This window comes from Alligator mississippiensis, chromosome 15 (assembly GCF_030867095.1).
Source record: "Alligator mississippiensis isolate rAllMis1 chromosome 15, rAllMis1, whole genome shotgun sequence".
NCBI classification, from domain to species: Eukaryota; Metazoa; Chordata; order Crocodylia; family Alligatoridae; genus Alligator; species Alligator mississippiensis.
Window position 1 is genome coordinate 10776025 of NC_081838.1, and position 21225 is coordinate 10797249.

Genomic DNA, 21225 nt, shown 5'->3' on the forward strand with positions numbered 1-21225 from the left:
TCGGCCGGCACACTCCCTAACGCCTGCTGCGGGTGTCAAAGCAGGTCAGCCCCGGGAAGGTGGAGAAGGTGCAGGGCGCCGTCTCGCGCTCCTGCCTTGCCCAGGCTCCAGGTGCGAAAGGAGCCGGCTGCCACACAAGCACGAAGCCCAGCACATAGCGGACAGAATTCGAACCTGTGCAGGGAGACCCCAATGGATTTCTAGCCCATCGCCTTAACCTCTCGGCCACAGCTACCACCAGCAAAAGAGGCAGGCAGCCCGGCCTCCGCCCCACGCCTCTGCAATGGCACCCCGTTGCCAGGTCCTCCAGCCCTGGCTGCACAGCCTGGGCCCCAGGCCCTGGCCCTCAAAAGCCCAGAGGCAAGGCAGCCCCGGGCGGAAGCAGGGCCAGCCAGCCCCTCCACTCGAGGCCAGCCCCAGCACACGTGGCACCAAGCCCCTGTGGGGGCCCTGGACAAAGCCTGGGCCAGGCCACCTGCCTTTGGCTCACGCCCTGCAAGGCCAGCTGTTCCCCAGCGTCCTTGCCATCCTGGCCAGGGAGGCAGCCTTGCTGGAAGGCTGCCTCTGGCCGCGCCAGCCACAAGAGCCCAGCACCCTCAGGCCGCTTGCCCGGGCACCTGCCCATCTGCTGCCCTCCCCAGCCCAGCCCAGCCCAGCCCAGCCCAGCCCAGCCCAAAGCAAGGGCTGCACAGCCTGCCCTGCCCAGGCCGGCAGCCCCGCCAAAGCAAGGCCAGCCCGGGGCTGGCGGGGCGGGTGTTTTCTGTCCTCTGGCCTTTCCCCGTTAGTATAGCGGTGAGTATCCCCGCCTGTCACGCGGGAGACCGGGGTTCAACTCCCCGACGGGGAGGCTCCCTTTTGCACAGCCCCCAGCTGGCTAGGGAGCCCCCTCCACGACCAAGCCTCCCGCCCGAGGCAGCGGCCTGGTTGCCGTGGCCCTGCGGAAGGTGCTGGCGGCTGCAAGGCGCCTGGAGCTGCTCCCGCGGGACCTCAGCTGGCCTCAAGGCCCAGGGCAGCCAGCATTGGCCCTTGCCGGCCCGCCGCCTGGGCCTCCGGGGCTGCTGACACAGGCCGCAGCACGCGGTGCCAAGGGGCAGGGGCCAGCTGGAGTGCCCCTGGGCCTGGGGCTCCAGGCAGGCGGGCCCCAGGAGGCAGGAAGCGCACAAGAGCCAGTGCAGTGGGGGACAATTGGCACACACTCCCTTCCTGGGCCTTGGCTTTGGCTAGTGCCGCAACCCAGGGACCGTCTCCAAATTCCCCGCCTCTCTCGCTGCTTCCCTCTCGTCCCTCGGCGAAGCCTGCACGTGGCAGCGCGGCACTTGCGCAGGGGCCGAGGCAGGCGAGGGGCCCGCGGTGCGGCGCTCCCCTGCTGGGCGCGGCCTGCCGGCTTCATCTTTCCCAAGGCCAAAAGCCCAAGCAGCGCGCGGCCTGGGGCTTGCCCGCGCACCCAGGGAGCGAGCCTTGGCGCTCTGCTTGGGCCGGCACACTCCCTGACGCCTGTTGCGGGTGTCAAAGCAGGTCAGCCCCGGGAAGGTGGAGAAGGTGCAGGGCGCCGTCCCGCGCTCCTGCCTTGCCCAGGCTCCAGCTGCAAAAGGAGCCGGCTGCCACACAAGCACGAAGCCCAGCACGTAGCTGACAGGATTCGAACCTGTACAGCGAGACCCCAATGGATTTCTAGCCCATCGCCTTAACCTCTCGGCCACAGCTACCACCAGCAAAAGAGGCAGGCAGCCCGGCCTCCGCCCCACGCCTCTGCAATGGCACCCCGTTGCCAGGTCCTCCAGCCCTGGCTGCACAGCCTGGGCCCCAGGCCCTGGCCCTCAAAAGCCCAGAGGCAAGGCAGCCCCGGGCGGAAGCAGGGCCAGCCAGCCCCTCCACTCGAGGCCAGCCCCAGCACACGTGGCACCAAGCCCCTGTGGGGGCCCTGGACAAAGCCTGGGTCAGGCCACCTGCCTTCGGCTCACGCCCTGCAAGGCCAGCTGTTCCCCAGCGTCCTTGCCATCCTGGCCAGGGAGGCAGCCTTGCTGGGAGGCTGCCTCTGGCCACGCCAGCCACAAGAGCCCAGCACCCTCAGGCCGCTTGCCCGGGCACCTGCCCATCTGCTGCCCTCCCCAGCCCAGCCCAGCCCAGCCCAGCCCAGCCCAGCCCAGCCCAGCCCAGCCCAAAGCAAGGGCTGCACAGCCTGCCCTGCCCAGGCCGGCAGCCCCGCCAAAGCAAGGCCAGCCCGGGGCTGGCGGGGCGGGTGGTTTCTGTCCTGCGGCCTTTCCCCGTTAGTATAGCGGTGAGTATCCCTGCCTGTCACGCGGGAGACCGGGGTTCAACTCCCCGACGGGGAGGCTCCCTTTTGCACAGCCCCCAGCTGGCTAGGGAGCCCCCTCCACGACCAAGCCTCCCGCCCGAGGCAGCGGCCTGGTTGCCGTGGCCCTGCGGAAGGTGCTGGCGGCTGCAAGGCGCCTGGAGCTGCTCCTGCGGGACCTCAGCTGGCCTCAAGGCCCAGGGCAGCCAGCATTGGCCCTTGCCGGCCCGCCGCCTGGGCCTCCGGGGCTGCTGACACAGGCCGCAGCACGCGGTGCCAAGGGGCAGGGGCCAGCTGGAGTGCCCCTGGGCCTGGGGCTCCAGGCAGGCGGGCCCCAGGAGGCAGGAAGCGCACAAGAGCCAGTGCAGTGGGGGACAATTGGCACACACTCCCTTCCTGGGCCTTGGCTTTGGCTAGTGCCGCAACCCAGGGACCGTCTCCAAATTCCCCGCCTCTCTCGCTGCTTCCCTCTCGTCCCTCGGCGAAGCCTGCACGTGGCAGCGCGGCACTTGCGCAGGGGCCGAGGCAGGCGAGGGGCCCGCGGTGCGGCGCTCCCCTGCTGGGCGCGGCCTGCCGGCTTCATCTTTCCCAAGGCCAAAAGCCCAAGCAGCGCGCAGCCTGGGGCTTGCCCGCGCACCCAGGGAGCGAGCCTTGGCGCTCTGCTTGGGCCGGCACACTCCCTGACGCCTGCTGCGGGTGTCAAAGCAGGTCAGCCCCGGGAAGGTGGAGAAGGTGCAGGGCGCCGTCCCGCGCTCCTGCCTTGCCCAGGCTCCAGCTGCAAAAGGAGCCGGCTGCCACACAAGCACGAAGCCCAGCACGTAGCTGAGAGGATTCGAACCTGTGCAGGGAGACCCCAATGGATTTCGAGCCCATCGCCTTAACCTCTCGGCCACAGCTACCACCAGCAAAAGAGGCAGGCAGCCCGGCCTCCGCCCCTCGCCTCTGCAATGGCACCCCGTTGCCAGGTCCTCCAGCCCTGGCTGCACAGCCTGGGCCCCAGGCCCTGGCCCTCAAAAGCCCAGAGGCAAGGCAGCCCCGGGCGGAAGCAGGGCCAGCCAGCCCCTCCACTCGAGGCCAGCCCCAGCACACGTGGCACCAAGCCCCTGTGGGGGCCCTGGACAAAGCCTGGGCCAGGCCACCTGCCTTCGGCTCACGCCCTGCAAGGCCAGCTGTTCCCCAGCGTCCTTGCCATCCTGGCCAGGGAGGCAGCCTTGCTGGAAGGCTGCCTCTGGCCGCGCCAGCCACAAGAGCCCAGCACCCTCAGGCCGCTTGCCCGGGCACCTGCCCATCTGCTGCCCTCCCCAGCCCAGCCCAGCCCAGCCCAGCCCAGCCCAGCCCAGCCCAGCCCAAAGCAAGGGCTGCACAGCCTGCCCTGCCCAGGCCGGCAGCCCCGCCAAAGCAAGGCCAGCCCGGGGCTGGCGGGGCGGGTGTTTTCTGTCCTCTGGCCTTTCCCCGTTAGTATAGCGGTGAGTATCCCCGCCTGTCACGCGGGAGACCGGGGTTCAACTCCCCAACGGGGAGGCTCCCTTTTGCACAGCCCCCAGCTGGCTAGGGAGCCCCCTCCACGACCAAGCCTCCCGCCCGAGGCAGCGGCCTGGTTGCCGTGGCCCTGCGGAAGGTGCTGGCGGCTGCAAGGCGCCTGGAGCTGCTCCCGCGGGACCTCAGCTGGCCTCAAGGCCCAGGGCAGCCAGCATTGGCCCTTGCCGGCCCGCCGCCTGGGCCTCCGGGGCTGCTGACACAGGCCGCAGCACGCGGTGCCAAGGGGCAGGGGCCAGCTGGAGTGCCTCTGGGCCTGGGGCTCCAGGCAGGCGGGCCCCAGGAGGCAGGAAGCGCACAAGAGCCAGTGCAGTGGGGGACAATTGGCACACACTCCCTTCCTGGGCCTTGGCTTTGGCTAGTGCCGCAACCCAGGGACCGTCTCCAAATTCCCCGCCTCTCTCGCTGCTTCCCTCTCGTCCCTCGGCGAAGCCTGCACGTGGCAGCGCGGCACTTGCGCAGGGGCCGAGGCAGGCGAGGGGCCCGCGGTGCGGCGCTCCCCTGCTGGGCGCGGCCTGCCGGCTTCATCTTTCCCAAGGCCAAAAGCCCAAGCAGCGCGCGGCCTGGGGCTTGCCCGCGCACCCAGGGAGCGAGCCTTGGCGCTCTGCTTCGGCCGGCACACTCCCTAACGCCTGCTGCGGGTGTCAAAGCAGGTCAGCCCCGGGAAGGTGGAGAAGGTGCAGGGCGCCGTCCCGCGCTCCTGCCTTGCCCAGGCTCCAGGTGCAAAAGGAGCCGGCTGCCACACAAGCACGAAGCCCAGCACATAGCGGACAGAATTCGAACCTGTGCAGGGAGACCCCAATGGATTTCTAGCCCATCGCCTTAACCTCTCGGCCACAGCTACCACCAGCAAAAGAGGCAGGCAGCCCGGCCTCCGCCCCACGCCTCTGCAATGGCACCCCGTTGCCAGGTCCTCCAGCCCTGGCTGCACAGCCTGGGCCCCAGGCCCTGGCCCTCAAAAGCCCAGAGGCAAGGCAGCCCCGGGCGGAAGCAGGGCCAGCCAGCCCCTCCACTCGAGGCCAGCCCCAGCACACGTGGCACCAAGCCCCTGTGGGGGCCCTGGACAAAGCCTGGGCCAGGCCACCTGCCTTTGGCTCACGCCCTGCAAGGCCAGCTGTTCCCCAGCGTCCTTGCCATCCTGGCCAGGGAGGCAGCCTTGCTGGAAGGCTGCCTCTGGCCGCGCCAGCCACAAGAGCCCAGCACCCTCAGGCCGCTTGCCCGGGCACCTGCCCATCTGCTGCCCTCCCCAGCCCAGCCCAGCCCAGCCCAGCCCAGCCCAGCCCAAAGCAAGGGCTGCACAGCCTGCCCTGCCCAGGCCGGCAGCCCCGCCAAAGCAAGGCCAGCCCGGGGCTGGCGGGGCGGGTGTTTTCTGTCCTCTGGCCTTTCCCCGTTAGTATAGCGGTGAGTATCCCCGCCTGTCACGCGGGAGACCGGGGTTCAACTCCCCGACGGGGAGGCTCCCTTTTGCACAGCCCCCAGCTGGCTAGGGAGCCCCCTCCACGACCAAGCCTCCCGCCCGAGGCAGCGGCCTGGTTGCCGTGGCCCTGCGGAAGGTGCTGGCGGCTGCAAGGCGCCTGGAGCTGCTCCCGCGGGACCTCAGCTGGCCTCAAGGCCCAGGGCAGCCAGCATTGGCCCTTGCCGGCCCGCCGCCTGGGCCTCCGGGGCTGCTGACACAGGCCGCAGCACGCGGTGCCAAGGGGCAGGGGCCAGCTGGAGTGCCCCTGGGCCTGGGGCTCCAGGCAGGCGGGCCCCAGGAGGCAGGAAGCGCACAAGAGCCAGTGCAGTGGGGGACAATTGGCACACACTCCCTTCCTGGGCCTTGGCTTTGGCTAGTGCCGCAACCCAGGGACCGTCTCCAAATTCCCCGCCTCTCTCGCTGCTTCCCTCTCGTCCCTCGGCGAAGCCTGCACGTGGCAGCGCGGCACTTGCGCAGGGGCCGAGGCAGGCGAGGGGCCCGCGGTGCGGCGCTCCCCTGCTGGGCGCGGCCTGCCGGCTTCATCTTTCCCAAGGCCAAAAGCCCAAGCAGAGCGCGGCCTGGGGCTTGCCCGCGCACCCAGGGAGCGAGCCTTGGCGCTCTGCTTGGGCCGGCACACTCCCTGACGCCTGTTGCGGGTGTCAAAGCAGGTCAGCCCCGGGAAGGTGGAGAAGGTGCAGGGCGCCGTCCCGCGCTCCTGCCTTGCCCAGGCTCCAGCTGCAAAAGGAGCCGGCTGCCACACAAGCACGAAGCCCAGCACGTAGCTGACAGGATTCGAACCTGTGCAGCGAGACCCCAATGGATTTCTAGCCCATCGCCTTAACCTCTCGGCCACAGCTACCACCAGCAAAAGAGGCAGGCAGCCCGGCCTCCGCCCCACGCCTCTGCAATGGCACCCCGTTGCCAGGTCCTCCAGCCCTGGCTGCACAGCCTGGGCCCCAGGCCCTGGCCCTCAAAAGCCCAGAGGCAAGGCAGCCCCGGGCGGAAGCAGGGCCAGCCAGCCCCTCCACTCGAGGCCAGCCCCAGCACACGTGGCACCAAGCCCCTGTGGGGGCCCTGGACAAAGCCTGGGCCAGGCCACCTGCCTTCGGCTCACGCCCTGCAAGGCCAGCTGTTCCCCAGCGTCCTTGCCATCCTGGCCAGGGAGGCAGCCTTGCTGGGAGGCTGCCTCTGGCCACGCCAGCCACAAGAGCCCAGCACCCTCAGGCCGCTTGCCCGGGCACCTGCCCATCTGCTGCCCTCCCCAGCCCAGCCCAGCCCAGCCCAGCCCAGCCCAGCCCAGCCCAGCCCAAAGCAAGGGCTGCACAGCCTGCCCTGCCCAGGCCGGCAGCCCCGCCAAAGCAAGGCCAGCCCGGGGCTGGCGGGGCGGGTGTTTTCTGTCCTCTGGCCTTTCCCCGTTAGTATAGCGGTGAGTATCCCCGCCTGTCACGCGGGAGACCGGGGTTCAACTCCCCGACGGGGAGGCTCCCTTTTGCACAGCCCCCAGCTGGCTAGGGAGCCCCCTCCACGACCAAGCCTCCCGCCCGAGGCAGCGGCCTGGTTGCCGTGGCCCTGCGGAAGGTGCTGGCGGCTGCAAGGCGCCTGGAGCTGCTCCCGCGGGACCTCAGCTGGCCTCAAGGCCCAGGGCAGCCAGCATTGGCCCTTGCCGGCCCGCCGCCTGGGCCTCCGGGGCTGCTGACACAGGCCGCAGCACACGGTGCCAAGGGGCAGGGGCCAGCTGGAGTGCCTCTGGGCCTGGGGCTCCAGGCAGGCGGGCCCCAGGAGGCAGGAAGCGCACAAGAGCCAGTGCAGTGGGGGACAATTGGCACACACTCCCTTCCTGGGCCTTGGCTTTGGCTAGTGCCGCAACCCAGGGACCGTCTCCAAATTCCCCGCCTCTCTCGCTGCTTCCCTCTCGTCCCTCGGCGAAGCCTGCACGTGGCAGCGCGGCACTTGCGCAGGGGCCGAGGCAGGCGAGGGGCCCGCGGTGCGGCGCTCCCCTGCTGGGCGCGGCCTGCCGGCTTCATCTTTCCCAAGGCCAAAAGCCCAAGCAGCGCGCGGCCTGGGGCTTGCCCGCGCACCCAGGGAGCGAGCCTTGGCGCTCTGCTTCGGCCGGCACACTCCCTAACGCCTGCTGCGGGTGTCAAAGCAGGTCAGCCCCGGGAAGGTGGAGAAGGTGCAGGGCGCCGTCCCGCGCTCCTGCCTTGCCCAGGCTCCAGGTGCGAAAGGAGCCGGCTGCCACACAAGCACGAAGCCCAGCACATAGCGGACAGAATTCGAACCTGTGCAGGGAGACCCCAATGGATTTCTAGCCCATCGCCTTAACCTCTCGGCCACAGCTACCACCAGCAAAAGAGGCAGGCAGCCCGGCCTCCGCCCCACGCCTCTGCAATGGCATCCCGTTGCCAGGTCCTCCAGCCCTGGCTGCACAGCCTGGGCCCCAGGCCCTGGCCCTCAAAAGCCCAGAGGCAAGGCAGCCCCGGGCGGAAGCAGGGCCAGCCAGCCCCTCCACTCGAGGCCAGCCCCAGCACACGTGGCACCAAGCCCCTGTGGGGGCCCTGGACAAAGCCTGGGCCAGGCCACCTGCCTTTGGCTCACGCCCTGCAAGGCCAGCTGTTCCCCAGCGTCCTTGCCATCCTGGCCAGGGAGGCAGCCTTGCTGGAAGGCTGCCTCTGGCCGCGCCAGCCACAAGAGCCCAGCACCCTCAGGCCGCTTGCCCAGGCACCTGCCCATCTGCTGCCCTCCCCAGCCCAGCCCAGCCCAGCCCAGCCCAGCCCAGCCCAAAGCAAGGGCTGCACAGCCTGCCCTGCCCAGGCCGGCAGCCCCGCCAAAGCAAGGCCAGCCCGGGGCTGGCGGGGCGGGTGTTTTCTGTCCTCTGGCCTTTCCCCGTTAGTATAGCGGTGAGTATCCCCGCCTGTCACGCGGGAGACCGGGGTTCAACTCCCCGACGGGGAGGCTCCCTTTTGCACAGCCCCCAGCTGGCTAGGGAGCCCCCTCCACGACCAAGCCTCCCGCCCGAGGCAGCGGCCTGGTTGCCGTGGCCCTGCGGAAGGTGCTGGCGGCTGCAAGGCGCCTGGAGCTGCTCCCGCGGGACCTCAGCTGGCCTCAAGGCCCAGGGCAGCCAGCATTGGCCCTTGCCGGCCCGCCGCCTGGGCCTCCGGGGCTGCTGACACAGGCCGCAGCACGCGGTGCCAAGGGGCAGGGGCCAGCTGGAGTGCCCCTGGGCCTGGGGCTCCAGGCAGGCGGGCCCCAGGAGGCAGGAAGCGCACAAGAGCCAGTGCAGTGGGGGACAATTGGCACACACTCCCTTCCTGGGCCTTGGCTTTGGCTAGTGCCGCAACCCAGGGACCGTCTCCAAATTCCCCGCCTCTCTCGCTGCTTCCCTCTCGTCCCTCGGCGAAGCCTGCACGTGGCAGCGCGGCACTTGCGCAGGGGCCGAGGCAGGCGAGGGGCCCGCGGTGCGGCGCTCCCCTGCTGGGCGCGGCCTGCCGGCTTCATCTTTCCCAAGGCCAAAAGCCCAAGCAGCGCGCGGCCTGGGGCTTGCCCGCGCACCCAGGGAGCGAGCCTTGGCGCTCTGCTTGGGCCGGCACACTCCCTGACGCCTGTTGCGGGTGTCAAAGCAGGTCAGCCCCGGGAAGGTGGAGAAGGTGCAGGGCGCCGTCCCGCGCTCCTGCCTTGCCCAGGCTCCAGCTGCAAAAGGAGCCGGCTGCCACACAAGCACGAAGCCCAGCACGTAGCTGACAGGATTCGAACCTGTGCAGCGAGACCCCAATGGATTTCTAGCCCATCGCCTTAACCTCTCGGCCACAGCTACCACCAGCAAAAGAGGCAGGCAGCCCGGCCTCCGCCCCACGCCTCTGCAATGGCACCCCGTTGCCAGGTCCTCCAGCCCTGGCTGCACAGCCTGGGCCCCAGGCCCTGGCCCTCAAAAGCCCAGAGGCAAGGCAGCCCCGGGCGGAAGCAGGGCCAGCCAGCCCCTCCACTCGAGGCCAGCCCCAGCACACGTGGCACCAAGCCCCTGTGGGGGCCCTGGACAAAGCCTGGGCCAGGCCACCTGCCTTCGGCTCACGCCCTGCAAGGCCAGCTGTTCCCCAGCGTCCTTGCCATCCTGGCCAGGGAGGCAGCCTTGCTGGGAGGCTGCCTCTGGCCACGCCAGCCACAAGAGCCCAGCACCCTCAGGCCGCTTGCCCGGGCACCTGCCCATCTGCTGCCCTCCCCAGCCCAGCCCAGCCCAGCCCAGCCCAGCCCAGCCCAGCCCAAAGCAAGGGCTGCACAGCCTGCCCTGCCCAGGCCGGCAGCCCCGCCAAAGCAAGGCCAGCCCGGGGCTGGCGGGGCGGGTGTTTTCTGTCCTCTGGCCTTTCCCCGTTAGTATAGCGGTGAGTATCCCCGCCTGTCACGCGGGAGACCGGGGTTCAACTCCCCGACGGGGAGGCTCCCTTTTGCACAGCCCCCAGCTGGCTAGGGAGCCCCCTCCACGACCAAGCCTCCCGCCCGAGGCAGCGGCCTGGTTGCCGTGGCCCTGCGGAAGGTGCTGGCGGCTGCAAGGCGCCTGGAGCTGCTCCCGCGGGACCTCAGCTGGCCTCAAGGCCCAGGGCAGCCAGCATTGGCCCTTGCCGGCCCGCCGCCTGGGCCTCCGGGGCTGCTGACACAGGCCGCAGCACACGGTGCCAAGGGGCAGGGGCCAGCTGGAGTGCCTCTGGGCCTGGGGCTCCAGGCAGGCGGGCCCCAGGAGGCAGGAAGCGCACAAGAGCCAGTGCAGTGGGGGACAATTGGCACACACTCCCTTCCTGGGCCTTGGCTTTGGCTAGTGCCGCAACCCAGGGACCGTCTCCAAATTCCCCGCCTCTCTCGCTGCTTCCCTCTCGTCCCTCGGCGAAGCCTGCACGTGGCAGCGCGGCACTTGCGCAGGGGCCGAGGCAGGCGAGGGGCCCGCGGTGCGGCGCTCCCCTGCTGGGCGCGGCCTGCCGGCTTCATCTTTCCCAAGGCCAAAAGCCCAAGCAGCGCGCGGCCTGGGGCTTGCCCGCGCACCCAGGGAGCGAGCCTTGGCGCTCTGCTTCGGCCGGCACACTCCCTAACGCCTGCTGCGGGTGTCAAAGCAGGTCAGCCCCGGGAAGGTGGAGAAGGTGCAGGGCGCCGTCCCGCGCTCCTGCCTTGCCCAGGCTCCAGGTGCGAAAGGAGCCGGCTGCCACACAAGCACGAAGCCCAGCACATAGCGGACAGAATTCGAACCTGTGCAGGGAGACCCCAATGGATTTCTAGCCCATCGCCTTAACCTCTCGGCCACAGCTACCACCAGCAAAAGAGGCAGGCAGCCCGGCCTCCGCCCCACGCCTCTGCAATGGCACCCCGTTGCCAGGTCCTCCAGCCCTGGCTGCACAGCCTGGGCCCCAGGCCCTGGCCCTCAAAAGCCCAGAGGCAAGGCAGCCCCGGGCGGAAGCAGGGCCAGCCAGCCCCTCCACTCGAGGCCAGCCCCAGCACACGTGGCACCAAGCCCCTGTGGGGGCCCTGGACAAAGCCTGGGCCAGGCCACCTGCCTTTGGCTCACGCCCTGCAAGGCCAGCTGTTCCCCAGCGTCCTTGCCATCCTGGCCAGGGAGGCAGCCTTGCTGGAAGGCTGCCTCTGGCCGCGCCAGCCACAAGAGCCCAGCACCCTCAGGCCGCTTGCCCAGGCACCTGCCCATCTGCTGCCCTCCCCAGCCCAGCCCAGCCCAGCCCAGCCCAGCCCAGCCCAAAGCAAGGGCTGCACAGCCTGCCCTGCCCAGGCCGGCAGCCCCGCCAAAGCAAGGCCAGCCCGGGGCTGGCGGGGCGGGTGTTTTCTGTCCTCTGGCCTTTCCCCGTTAGTATAGCGGTGAGTATCCCCGCCTGTCACGCGGGAGACCGGGGTTCAACTCCCCGACGGGGAGGCTCCCTTTTGCACAGCCCCCAGCTGGCTAGGGAGCCCCCTCCACGACCAAGCCTCCCGCCCGAGGCAGCGGCCTGGTTGCCGTGGCCCTGCGGAAGGTGCTGGCGGCTGCAAGGCGCCTGGAGCTGCTCCCGCGGGACCTCAGCTGGCCTCAAGGCCCAGGGCAGCCAGCATTGGCCCTTGCCGGCCCGCCGCCTGGGCCTCCGGGGCTGCTGACACAGGCCGCAGCACGCGGTGCCAAGGGGCAGGGGCCAGCTGGAGTGCCCCTGGGCCTGGGGCTCCAGGCAGGCGGGCCCCAGGAGGCAGGAAGCGCACAAGAGCCAGTGCAGTGGGGGACAATTGGCACACACTCCCTTCCTGGGCCTTGGCTTTGGCTAGTGCCGCAACCCAGGGACCGTCTCCAAATTCCCCGCCTCTCTCGCTGCTTCCCTCTCGTCCCTCGGCGAAGCCTGCACGTGGCAGCGCGGCACTTGCGCAGGGGCCGAGGCAGGCGAGGGGCCCGCGGTGCGGCGCTCCCCTGCTGGGCGCGGCCTGCCGGCTTCATCTTTCCCAAGGCCAAAAGCCCAAGCAGCGCGCGGCCTGGGGCTTGCCCGCGCACCCAGGGAGCGAGCCTTGGCGCTCTGCTTGGGCCGGCACACTCCCTGACGCCTGTTGCGGGTGTCAAAGCAGGTCAGCCCCGGGAAGGTGGAGAAGGTGCAGGGCGCCGTCCCGCGCTCCTGCCTTGCCCAGGCTCCAGCTGCAAAAGGAGCCGGCTGCCACACAAGCACGAAGCCCAGCACGTAGCTGACAGGATTCGAACCTGTGCAGCGAGACCCCAATGGATTTCTAGCCCATCGCCTTAACCTCTCGGCCACAGCTACCACCAGCAAAAGAGGCAGGCAGCCCGGCCTCCGCCCCACGCCTCTGCAATGGCACCCCGTTGCCAGGTCCTCCAGCCCTGGCTGCACAGCCTGGGCCCCAGGCCCTGGCCCTCAAAAGCCCAGAGGCAAGGCAGCCCCGGGCGGAAGCAGGGCCAGCCAGCCCCTCCACTCGAGGCCAGCCCCAGCACACGTGGCACCAAGCCCCTGTGGGGGCCCTGGACAAAGCCTGGGCCAGGCCACCTGCCTTCGGCTCACGCCCTGCAAGGCCAGCTGTTCCCCAGCGTCCTTGCCATCCTGGCCAGGGAGGCAGCCTTGCTGGGAGGCTGCCTCTGGCCACGCCAGCCACAAGAGCCCAGCACCCTCAGGCCGCTTGCCCGGGCACCTGCCCATCTGCTGCCCTCCCCAGCCCAGCCCAGCCCAGCCCAGCCCAGCCCAGCCCAGCCCAAAGCAAGGGCTGCACAGCCTGCCCTGCCCAGGCCGGCAGCCCCGCCAAAGCAAGGCCAGCCCGGGGCTGGCGGGGCGGGTGTTTTCTGTCCTCTGGCCTTTCCCCGTTAGTATAGCGGTGAGTATCCCCGCCTGTCACGCGGGAGACCGGGGTTCAACTCCCCGACGGGGAGGCTCCCTTTTGCACAGCCCCCAGCTGGCTAGGGAGCCCCCTCCACGACCAAGCCTCCCGCCCGAGGCAGCGGCCTGGTTGCCGTGGCCCTGCGGAAGGTGCTGGCGGCTGCAAGGCGCCTGGAGCTGCTCCCGCGGGACCTCAGCTGGCCTCAAGGCCCAGGGCAGCCAGCATTGGCCCTTGCCGGCCCGCCGCCTGGGCCTCCGGGGCTGCTGACACAGGCCGCAGCACACGGTGCCAAGGGGCAGGGGCCAGCTGGAGTGCCTCTGGGCCTGGGGCTCCAGGCAGGCGGGCCCCAGGAGGCAGGAAGCGCACAAGAGCCAGTGCAGTGGGGGACAATTGGCACACACTCCCTTCCTGGGCCTTGGCTTTGGCTAGTGCCGCAACCCAGGGACCGTCTCCAAATTCCCCGCCTCTCTCGCTGCTTCCCTCTCGTCCCTCGGCGAAGCCTGCACGTGGCAGCGCGGCACTTGCGCAGGGGCCGAGGCAGGCGAGGGGCCCGCGGTGCGGCGCTCCCCTGCTGGGCGCGGCCTGCCGGCTTCATCTTTCCCAAGGCCAAAAGCCCAAGCAGCGCGCGGCCTGGGGCTTGCCCGCGCACCCAGGGAGCGAGCCTTGGCGCTCTGCTTCGGCCGGCACACTCCCTAACGCCTGCTGCGGGTGTCAAAGCAGGTCAGCCCCGGGAAGGTGGAGAAGGTGCAGGGCGCCGTCCCGCGCTCCTGCCTTGCCCAGGCTCCAGGTGCGAAAGGAGCCGGCTGCCACACAAGCACGAAGCCCAGCACATAGCGGACAGAATTCGAACCTGTGCAGGGAGACCCCAATGGATTTCTAGCCCATCGCCTTAACCTCTCGGCCACAGCTACCACCAGCAAAAGAGGCAGGCAGCCCGGCCTCCGCCCCACGCCTCTGCAATGGCACCCCGTTGCCAGGTCCTCCAGCCCTGGCTGCACAGCCTGGGCCCCAGGCCCTGGCCCTCAAAAGCCCAGAGGCAAGGCAGCCCCGGGCGGAAGCAGGGCCAGCCAGCCCCTCCACTCGAGGCCAGCCCCAGCACACGTGGCACCAAGCCCCTGTGGGGGCCCTGGACAAAGCCTGGGCCAGGCCACCTGCCTTTGGCTCACGCCCTGCAAGGCCAGCTGTTCCCCAGCGTCCTTGCCATCCTGGCCAGGGAGGCAGCCTTGCTGGAAGGCTGCCTCTGGCCGCGCCAGCCACAAGAGCCCAGCACCCTCAGGCCGCTTGCCCAGGCACCTGCCCATCTGCTGCCCTCCCCAGCCCAGCCCAGCCCAGCCCAGCCCAGCCCAGCCCAAAGCAAGGGCTGCACAGCCTGCCCTGCCCAGGCCGGCAGCCCCGCCAAAGCAAGGCCAGCCCGGGGCTGGCGGGGCGGGTGTTTTCTGTCCTCTGGCCTTTCCCCGTTAGTATAGCGGTGAGTATCCCCGCCTGTCACGTGGGAGACCGGGGTTCAACTCCCCGACGGGGAGGCTCCCTTTTGCACAGCCCCCAGCTGGCTAGGGAGCCCCCTCCACGACCAAGCCTCCCGCCCGAGGCAGCGGCCTGGTTGCCGTGGCCCTGCGGAAGGTGCTGGCGGCTGCAAGGTGCCTGGAGCTGCTCCCGCGGGACCTCAGCTGGCCTCAAGGCCCAGGGCAGCCAGCATTGGCCCTTGCCGGCCCGCCGCCTGGGCCTCCGGGGCTGCTGACACAGGCCGCAGCACGCGGTGCCAAGGGGCAGGGGCCAGCTGGAGTGCCCCTGGGCCTGGGGCTCCAGGCAGGCGGGCCCCAGGAGGCAGGAAGCGCACAAGAGCCAGTGCAGTGGGGGACAATTGGCACACACTCCCTTCCTGGGCCTTGGCTTTGGCTAGTGCCGCAACCCAGGGACCGTCTCCAAATTCCCCGCCTCTCTCGCTGCTTCCCTCTCGTCCCTCGGCGAAGCCTGCACGTGGCAGCGCGGCACTTGCGCAGGGGCCGAGGCAGGCGAGGGGCCCGCGGTGCGGCGCTCCCCTGCTGGGCGCGGCCTGCCGGCTTCATCTTTCCCAAGGCCAAAAGCCCAAGCAGCGCGCGGCCTGGGGCTTGCCCGCGCACCCAGGGAGCGAGCCTTGGCGCTCTGCTTGGGCCGGCACACTCCCTGACGCCTGTTGCGGGTGTCAAAGCAGGTCAGCCCCGGGAAGGTGGAGAAGGTGCAGGGCGCCGTCCCGCGCTCCTGCCTTGCCCAGGCTCCAGCTGCAAAAGGAGCCGGCTGCCACACAAGCACGAAGCCCAGCACGTAGCTGACAGGATTCGAACCTGTACAGCGAGACCCCAATGGATTTCTAGCCCATCGCCTTAACCTCTCGGCCACAGCTACCACCAGCAAAAGAGGCAGGCAGCCCGGCCTCCGCCCCACGCCTCTGCAATGGCACCCCGTTGCCAGGTCCTCCAGCCCTGGCTGCACAGCCTGGGCCCCAGGCCCTGGCCCTCAAAAGCCCAGAGGCAAGGCAGCCCCGGGCGGAAGCAGGGCCAGCCAGCCCCTCCACTCGAGGCCAGCCCCAGCACACGTGGCACCAAGCCCCTGTGGGGGCCCTGGACAAAGCCTGGGCCAGGCCACCTGCCTTCGGCTCACGCCCTGCAAGGCCAGCTGTTCCCCAGCGTCCTTGCCATCCTGGCCAGGGAGGCAGCCTTGCTGGGAGGCTGCCTCTGGCCACGCCAGCCACAAGAGCCCAGCACCCTCAGGCCGCTTGCCCGGGCACCTGCCCATCTGCTGCCCTCCCCAGCCCAGCCCAGCCCAGCCCAGCCCAGCCCAGCCCAAAGCAAGGGCTGCACAGCCTGCCCTGCCCAGGCCGGCAGCCCCGCCAAAGCAAGGCCAGCCCGGGGCTGGCGGGGCGGGTGGTTTCTGTCCTGCGGCCTTTCCCCGTTAGTATAGCGGTGAGTATCCCTGCCTGTCACGCGGGAGACCAGGGTTCAACTCCCCGACGGGGAGGCTCCCTTTTGCACAGCCCCCAGCTGGCTAGGGAGCCCCCTCCACGACCAAGCCTCCCGCCCGAGGCAGCGGCCTGGTTGCCGTGGCCCTGCGGAAGGTGCTGGCGGCTGCAAGGCGCCTGGAGCTGCTCCTGCGGGACCTCAGCTGGCCTCAAGGCCCAGGGCAGCCAGCATTGGCCCTTGCCGGCCCGCCGCCTGGGCCTCCGGGGCTGCTGACACAGGCCGCAGCACGCGGTGCCAAGGGGCAGGGGCCAGCTGGAGTGCCCCTGGGCCTGGGGCTCCAGGCAGGCGGGCCCCAGGAGGCAGGAAGCGCACAAGAGCCAGTGCAGTGGGGGACAATTGGCACACACTCCCTTCCTGGGCCTTGGCTTTGGCTAGTGCCGCAACCCAGGGACCGTCTCCAAATTCCCCGCCTCTCTCGCTGCTTCCCTCTCGTCCCTCGGCGAAGCCTGCACGTGGCAGCGCGGCACTTGCGCAGGGGCCGAGGCAGGCGAGGGGCCCGCGGTGCGGCGCTCCCCTGCTGGGCGCGGCCTGCCGGCTTCATCTTTCCCAAGGCCAAAAGCCCAAGCAGCGCGCGGCCTGGGGCTTGCCCGCGCACCCAGGGAGCGAGCCTTGGCGCTCTGCTTGGGCCGGCACACTCCCTGACGCCTGCTGCGGGTGTCAAAGCAGGTCAGCCCCGGGAAGGTGGAGAAGGTGCAGGGCGCCGTCCCGCGCTCCTGCCTTGCCCAGGCTCCAGCTGCAAAAGGAGCCGGCTGCCACACAAGCACGAAGCCCAGCACGTAGCTGAGAGGATTCGAACCTGTGCAGGGAGACCCCAATGGATTTCGAGCCCATCGCCTTAACCTCTCGGCCACAGCTACCACCAGCAAAAGAGGCAGGCAGCCCGGCCTCCGCCCCACGCCTCTGCAATGGCACCCCGTTGCCAGGTCCTCCAGCCCTGGCTGCACAGCCTGGGCCCCAGGCCCTGGCCCTCAAAAGCCCAGAGGCAAGGCAGCCCCGGGCGGAAGCAGGGCCAGCCAGCCCCTCCACTCGAGGCCAGCCCCAGCACACGTGGCACCAAGCCCCTGTGGGGGCCCTGGACAAAGCCTGGGCCAGGCCACCTGCCTTCGGCTCACGCCCTGCAAGGCCAGCTGTTCCCCAGCGTCCTTGCCATCCTGGCCAGGGAGGCAGCCTTGCTGGAAGGCTGCCTCTGGCCGCGCCAGCCACAAGAGCCCAGCACCCTCAGGCCGCTTGCCCGGGCACCTGCCCATCTGCTGCCCTCCCCAGCCCAGCCCAGCCCAGCCCAGCCCAGCCCAGCCCAAAGCAAGGGCTGCACAGCCTGCCCTGCCCAGGCCGGCAGCCCCGCCAAAGCAAGGCCAGCCCGCGGCTGGCGGGGCGGGTGGTTTCGGTCCTGCGTCCTTTCCCCGTTAGTATAGCGGTGAGTATCCCCGCCTGTCACGCGGGAGACTGGGGTTCAACTCCCCGACGGGGAGGCTCCCTTTTGCACAGCCCCCAGCTGGCTAGGGAGCCCCCTCCACGACCAAGCCTCCCGCCCGAGGCAGCGGCCTGGTTGCCGTGGCCCTGCGGAAGGTGCTGGCGGCTGCAAGGCGCCTGGAGCTGCTCCCGCGGGACCTCAGCTGGCCTCAAGGCCCAGGGCAGCCAGCATTGGCCCTTGCCGGCCCGCCGCCTGGGCCTCCGGGGCTGCTGACACAGGCCGCAGCACGCGGTGCCAAGGGGCAGGGGCCAGCTGGAGTGCCCCTGGGCCTGGGGCTCCAGGCAGGCGGGCCCCAGGAGGCAGGAAGCGCACAAGAGCCAGTGCAGTGGGGGACAATTGGCACACACTCCCTTCCTGGGCCTTGGCTTTGGCTAGTGCCGCAACCCAGGGACCGTCTCCAAATTCCCCGCCTCTCTCGCTGCTTCCCTCTCGTCCCTCGGCGAAGCCTGCACGTGGCAGCGCGGCACTTGCGCAGGGGCCGAGGCAGGCGAGGGGCCCGCGGTGCGGCGCTCCCCTGCTGGGCGCGGCCTGCCGGCTTCATCTTTCCCAAGGCCAAAAGCCCAAGCAGCGCGCGGCCTGGGGCTTGCCCGCGCACCCAGGGAGCGAGCCTTGGCGCTCTGCTTGGGCCGGCACACTCCCTGACGCCTGCTGCGGGTGTCAAAGCAGGTCAGCCCCGGGAAGGTGGAGAAGGTGCAGGGCGCCGTCCCGCGCTCCTGCCTTGCCCAGGCTCCAGCTGCAAAAGGAGCCGGCTGCCACACAAGCACGAAGCCCAGCACGTAGCTGACAGGATTCGAACCTGTGCAGCGAGACCCCAATGGATTTCGAGCCCATCGCATTAACCTCTCGGCCACAGCTACCACCAGCAAAAGAGGCAGGCAGCCCGGCCTCCGCGCCACGCCTCTGCAATGAAACCCCGTTGCCAGGTCCTCCAGCCCTGGCTGCACAGCCTGGGCCCCAGGCCCTGGCCCTCAAAAGCCCAGAGGCAAGGCAGCCCCGGGCGGAAGCAGGGCCAGCCAGCCCCTCCACTCGAGGCCAGCCCCAGCACACGTGGCACCAAGCCCCTGTGGGGGCCCTGGACAAAGCCTGGGCCAGGCCACCTGCCTTCGGCTCACGCCCTGCAAGGCCAGCTGTTCCCCAGCGTCCTTGCCATCCTGGCCAGGGAGGCAGCCTTGCTGGGAGGCTGCCTCTGGCCACGCCAGCCACAAGAGCCCAGCACCCTCAGGCCGCTTGCCCGGGCACCTGCCCATCTGCTGCCCTCCCCAGCCCAGCCCAGCCCAGCCCAGCCCAGCCCAGCCCAGCCCAAAGCAAGGGCTGCACAGCCTGCCCTGCCCAGGCCGGCAGCCCCGCCAAAGCAAGGCCAGCCCGGGGCTGGCGGGGCGGGTGGTTTCTGTCCTGCGGCCTTTCCCCGTTAGTATAGCGGTGAGTATCCCCGCCTGTCACGCGGGAGACCGGGGTTCAACTCCCCGACGGGGAGGCTCCCTTTTGCACAGCCCCCAGCTGGCTAGGGAGCCCCCTCCACGACCAAGCCTCCCGCCCGAGGCAGCGGCCTGGTTGCCGTGGCCCTGCGGAAGGTGCTGGCGGCTGCAAGGCGCCTGGAGCTGCTCCCGCGGGACCTCAGCTGGCCTCAAGGCCCAGGGCAGCCAGCATTGGCCCTTGCCGGCCCGCCGCCTGGGCCTCCGGGGCTGCTGACACAGGCCGCAGCACGCGGTGCCAAGGGGCAGGGGCCAGCTGGAGTGCCCCTGGGCCTGGGGCTCCAGGCAGGCGGGCCCCAGGAGGCAGGAAGCGCACAAGAGCCAGTGCAGTGGGGGACAATTGGCACACACTCCCTTCCTGGGCCTTGGCTTTGGCTAGTGCCGCAACCCAGGGACCGTCTCCAAATTCCCCGCCTCTCTCGCTGCTTCCCTCTCGTCCCTCGGCGAAGCCTGCACGTGGCAGCGCGGCATTTGCGCAGGGGCCGAGGCAGGCGAGGGGCCCGCGGTGCGGCGCTCCCCTGCTGGGCGCGGCCTGCCGGCTTCATCTTTCCCAAGGCCAAAAGCCCAAGCAGCGCGCGGCCTGGGGCTTGCCCGCGCACCCAGGGAGCGAGCCTTGGTGCTCTGCTTGGGCCGCCACACTCCCTGACGCCTGCTGCGGGTGTCAAAGCAGGTCAGCCCCGGGAAGGTGGAGAAGGTGCAGGGCGCCGTCCCGCGCTCCTGCCTTGCCCAGGCTCCAGCTGCAAAAGGAGCCGGCTGCCACACAAGCACGAAGCCCAGCACGTAGCTGACAGGATTCGAACCTGTGCAGGGAGACCCCAATGGATTTCTAGCCCATCGCCTTAACCTCTCGGCCACAGCTACCACCAGCAAAAGAGGCAGGCAGCCCGGCCTCCGCCCCACGCCTCTGCAATGGTACCCCGTTGCCAGGTCCTCCAGCCCTGGCTGCACAGCCTGGGCCCCAGGCCCTGGCCCTCAAAAGCCCAGAGGCAAGGCAGCCCCGGGCGGAAGCAGGGCCAGCCAGCCCCTCCACTCGAGGCCAGCCCCAGCACACGTGGCACCAAGCCCCTGTGGGGGCCCTGGACAAAGCCTGGGCCAGGCCACCTGCCTTCGGCTCACGCCCTGCAAGGCCAGCTGTTCCCCAGCGTCCTTGCCATCCTGGCCAGGGAGGCAGCCTTGCTGGGAGGCTGCCTCTGGCCACGCCAGCCACAAGAGCCCAGCACCCTCAGGCCGCTTGCCCGGGCACCTGCCCATCTGCTGCCCTCCCCAGCCCAGCCCAGCCCAGCCCAGCCCAGCCCAAAGCAAGGGCTGCACAGCCTGCCCTGCCCAGGCCGGCAGCCCCGCCAAAGCAAGGCCAGCCCGGGGCTGGCGGGGCGGGTGTTTTCTGTCCTCTGGCCTTTCCCCGTTAGTATAGCGGTGAGTATCCCCGCCTGTCACGCGGGAGACCGGGGTTCAACTCCCTGACGGGGAGGCTCCCTTTTGCACAGCCCCCAGCTGGCTAGGGAGCCCCCTCCACGACCAAGCCTCCCGCCCGAGGCAGCGGCCTGGTTGCCGTGGCCCTGCGGAAGGTGCTGGCGGCTGCAAGGCGCCTGGAGCTGCTCCCGCGGGACCTCAGCTGGCCTCAAGGCCCAGGGCAGCCAGCATTGGCCCTTGCCGGCCCGCCGCCTGGGCCTCCGGGGCTGCTGACACAGGCCGCAGCACGCGGTGCCAAGGGGCAGGGGCCAGCTGGAGTGCCTCTGGGCCTGGGGCTCCAGGCAGGCGGGCCCCAGGAGGCAGGAAGCGCACAAGAGCCAGTGCAGTGGGGGACAATTGGCACACACTCCCTTCCTGGGCCTTGGCTTTGGCTAGTGCGGCAACCCAGGGACCGTCTCCAAATTCCCCGCCTCTCTCGCTGCTTCCCTCTCGTCCCTCGGCGAAGCCTGCACGTGGCAGCGCGGCACTTGCGCAGGGGCCGAGGCAGGCGAGGGGCCCGCGGTGCGGCGCTCCCCTGCTGGGCGCGGCCTGCCGGCTTCATCTTTCCCAAGGCCAAAAGCCCAAGCAGCGCGCGGCCTGGGGCTTGCCCGCGCACCCAGGGAGCGAGCCTTGGCGCTCTGCTTCGGCCGGCACACTCCCTAACGCCTGCTGCGGGTGTCAAAGCAGGTCAGCCCCGGGAAGGTGGAGAAGGTGCAGGGCGCCGTCCCGCGCTCCTGCCTTGCCCAGGCTCCAGCTGCAAAAGGAGCCGGCTGCCACACAAGCACGAAGCCCAGCACATAGCGGACAGGATTCGAACCTGTGCAGGGAGACCCCAATGGATTTCTAGCCCATCGCCTTAACCTCTCGGCCACAGCTACCACCAGCAAAAGAGGCAGGCAGCCCGGCCTCCGCCCCACGCCTCTGCAATGGCACCCCGTTGCCAGGTCCTCCAGCCCTGGCTGCACAGCCTGGGCCCCAGGCCCTGGCCCTCAAAAGCCCAGAGGCAAGGCAGCCCCGGGCGGAAGCAGGGCCAGCCAGCCCCTCCACTCGAGGCCAGCCCCAGCACACGTGGCACCAAGCCCCTGTGGGGGCCCTGGACAAAGCCTGGGCCAGGCCACCTGCCTTTGGCTCACGCCCTGCAAGGCCAGCTGTTCCCCAGCGTCCTTGCCATCCTGGCCAGGGAGGCAGCCTTGCTGGAAGGCTGCCTCTGGCCGCGCCAGCCACAAGAG

The 21225-nt window shown here is 70.3% G+C and overlaps 17 non-coding genes across 17 annotated transcripts; 8 read left to right on the top strand and 9 right to left on the bottom strand.

Moving 5' to 3' along the window:
- The first annotated feature begins 775 nt into the window (after positions 1-775).
- Positions 776-847, top strand: TRNAD-GUC (transfer RNA aspartic acid (anticodon GUC)). The gene has a single exon. It is a non-coding gene; the product is annotated as a tRNA-Asp (tRNA).
- Positions 848-1624: 777 nt separating this feature from the next.
- On the bottom strand, positions 1625-1706 carry TRNAS-AGA (transfer RNA serine (anticodon AGA)). Its single transcript has one exon. It is a non-coding gene; the product is annotated as a tRNA-Ser (tRNA).
- A 1404-nt stretch (positions 1707-3110) lies between these two features.
- TRNAS-CGA (transfer RNA serine (anticodon CGA)) lies at positions 3111-3192 on the bottom strand. The gene has a single exon. It is a non-coding gene; the product is annotated as a tRNA-Ser (tRNA).
- Positions 3193-5213: 2021 nt separating this feature from the next.
- Positions 5214-5285, top strand: TRNAD-GUC (transfer RNA aspartic acid (anticodon GUC)). The gene has a single exon. It is a non-coding gene; the product is annotated as a tRNA-Asp (tRNA).
- Positions 5286-6062: 777 nt separating this feature from the next.
- On the bottom strand, positions 6063-6144 carry TRNAS-AGA (transfer RNA serine (anticodon AGA)). Its single transcript has one exon. It is a non-coding gene; the product is annotated as a tRNA-Ser (tRNA).
- Positions 6145-6694: 550 nt separating this feature from the next.
- On the top strand, positions 6695-6766 carry TRNAD-GUC (transfer RNA aspartic acid (anticodon GUC)). Its single transcript has one exon. It is a non-coding gene; the product is annotated as a tRNA-Asp (tRNA).
- Positions 6767-8165: 1399 nt separating this feature from the next.
- TRNAD-GUC (transfer RNA aspartic acid (anticodon GUC)) lies at positions 8166-8237 on the top strand. Its single transcript has one exon. It is a non-coding gene; the product is annotated as a tRNA-Asp (tRNA).
- Positions 8238-9014: 777 nt separating this feature from the next.
- TRNAS-AGA (transfer RNA serine (anticodon AGA)) lies at positions 9015-9096 on the bottom strand. Its single transcript has one exon. It is a non-coding gene; the product is annotated as a tRNA-Ser (tRNA).
- A 545-nt stretch (positions 9097-9641) lies between these two features.
- TRNAD-GUC (transfer RNA aspartic acid (anticodon GUC)) lies at positions 9642-9713 on the top strand. The gene has a single exon. It is a non-coding gene; the product is annotated as a tRNA-Asp (tRNA).
- A 1399-nt stretch (positions 9714-11112) lies between these two features.
- On the top strand, positions 11113-11184 carry TRNAD-GUC (transfer RNA aspartic acid (anticodon GUC)). Its single transcript has one exon. It is a non-coding gene; the product is annotated as a tRNA-Asp (tRNA).
- Positions 11185-11961: 777 nt separating this feature from the next.
- Positions 11962-12043, bottom strand: TRNAS-AGA (transfer RNA serine (anticodon AGA)). Its single transcript has one exon. It is a non-coding gene; the product is annotated as a tRNA-Ser (tRNA).
- Positions 12044-12588: 545 nt separating this feature from the next.
- Positions 12589-12660, top strand: TRNAD-GUC (transfer RNA aspartic acid (anticodon GUC)). The gene has a single exon. It is a non-coding gene; the product is annotated as a tRNA-Asp (tRNA).
- A 2248-nt stretch (positions 12661-14908) lies between these two features.
- TRNAS-AGA (transfer RNA serine (anticodon AGA)) lies at positions 14909-14990 on the bottom strand. Its single transcript has one exon. It is a non-coding gene; the product is annotated as a tRNA-Ser (tRNA).
- A 1389-nt stretch (positions 14991-16379) lies between these two features.
- On the bottom strand, positions 16380-16461 carry TRNAS-CGA (transfer RNA serine (anticodon CGA)). The gene has a single exon. It is a non-coding gene; the product is annotated as a tRNA-Ser (tRNA).
- A 1389-nt stretch (positions 16462-17850) lies between these two features.
- On the bottom strand, positions 17851-17932 carry TRNAS-CGA (transfer RNA serine (anticodon CGA)). The gene has a single exon. It is a non-coding gene; the product is annotated as a tRNA-Ser (tRNA).
- A 545-nt stretch (positions 17933-18477) lies between these two features.
- TRNAD-GUC (transfer RNA aspartic acid (anticodon GUC)) lies at positions 18478-18549 on the top strand. The gene has a single exon. It is a non-coding gene; the product is annotated as a tRNA-Asp (tRNA).
- Positions 18550-19326: 777 nt separating this feature from the next.
- TRNAS-AGA (transfer RNA serine (anticodon AGA)) lies at positions 19327-19408 on the bottom strand. The gene has a single exon. It is a non-coding gene; the product is annotated as a tRNA-Ser (tRNA).
- Positions 19409-21225: the final 1817 nt, after the last annotated feature.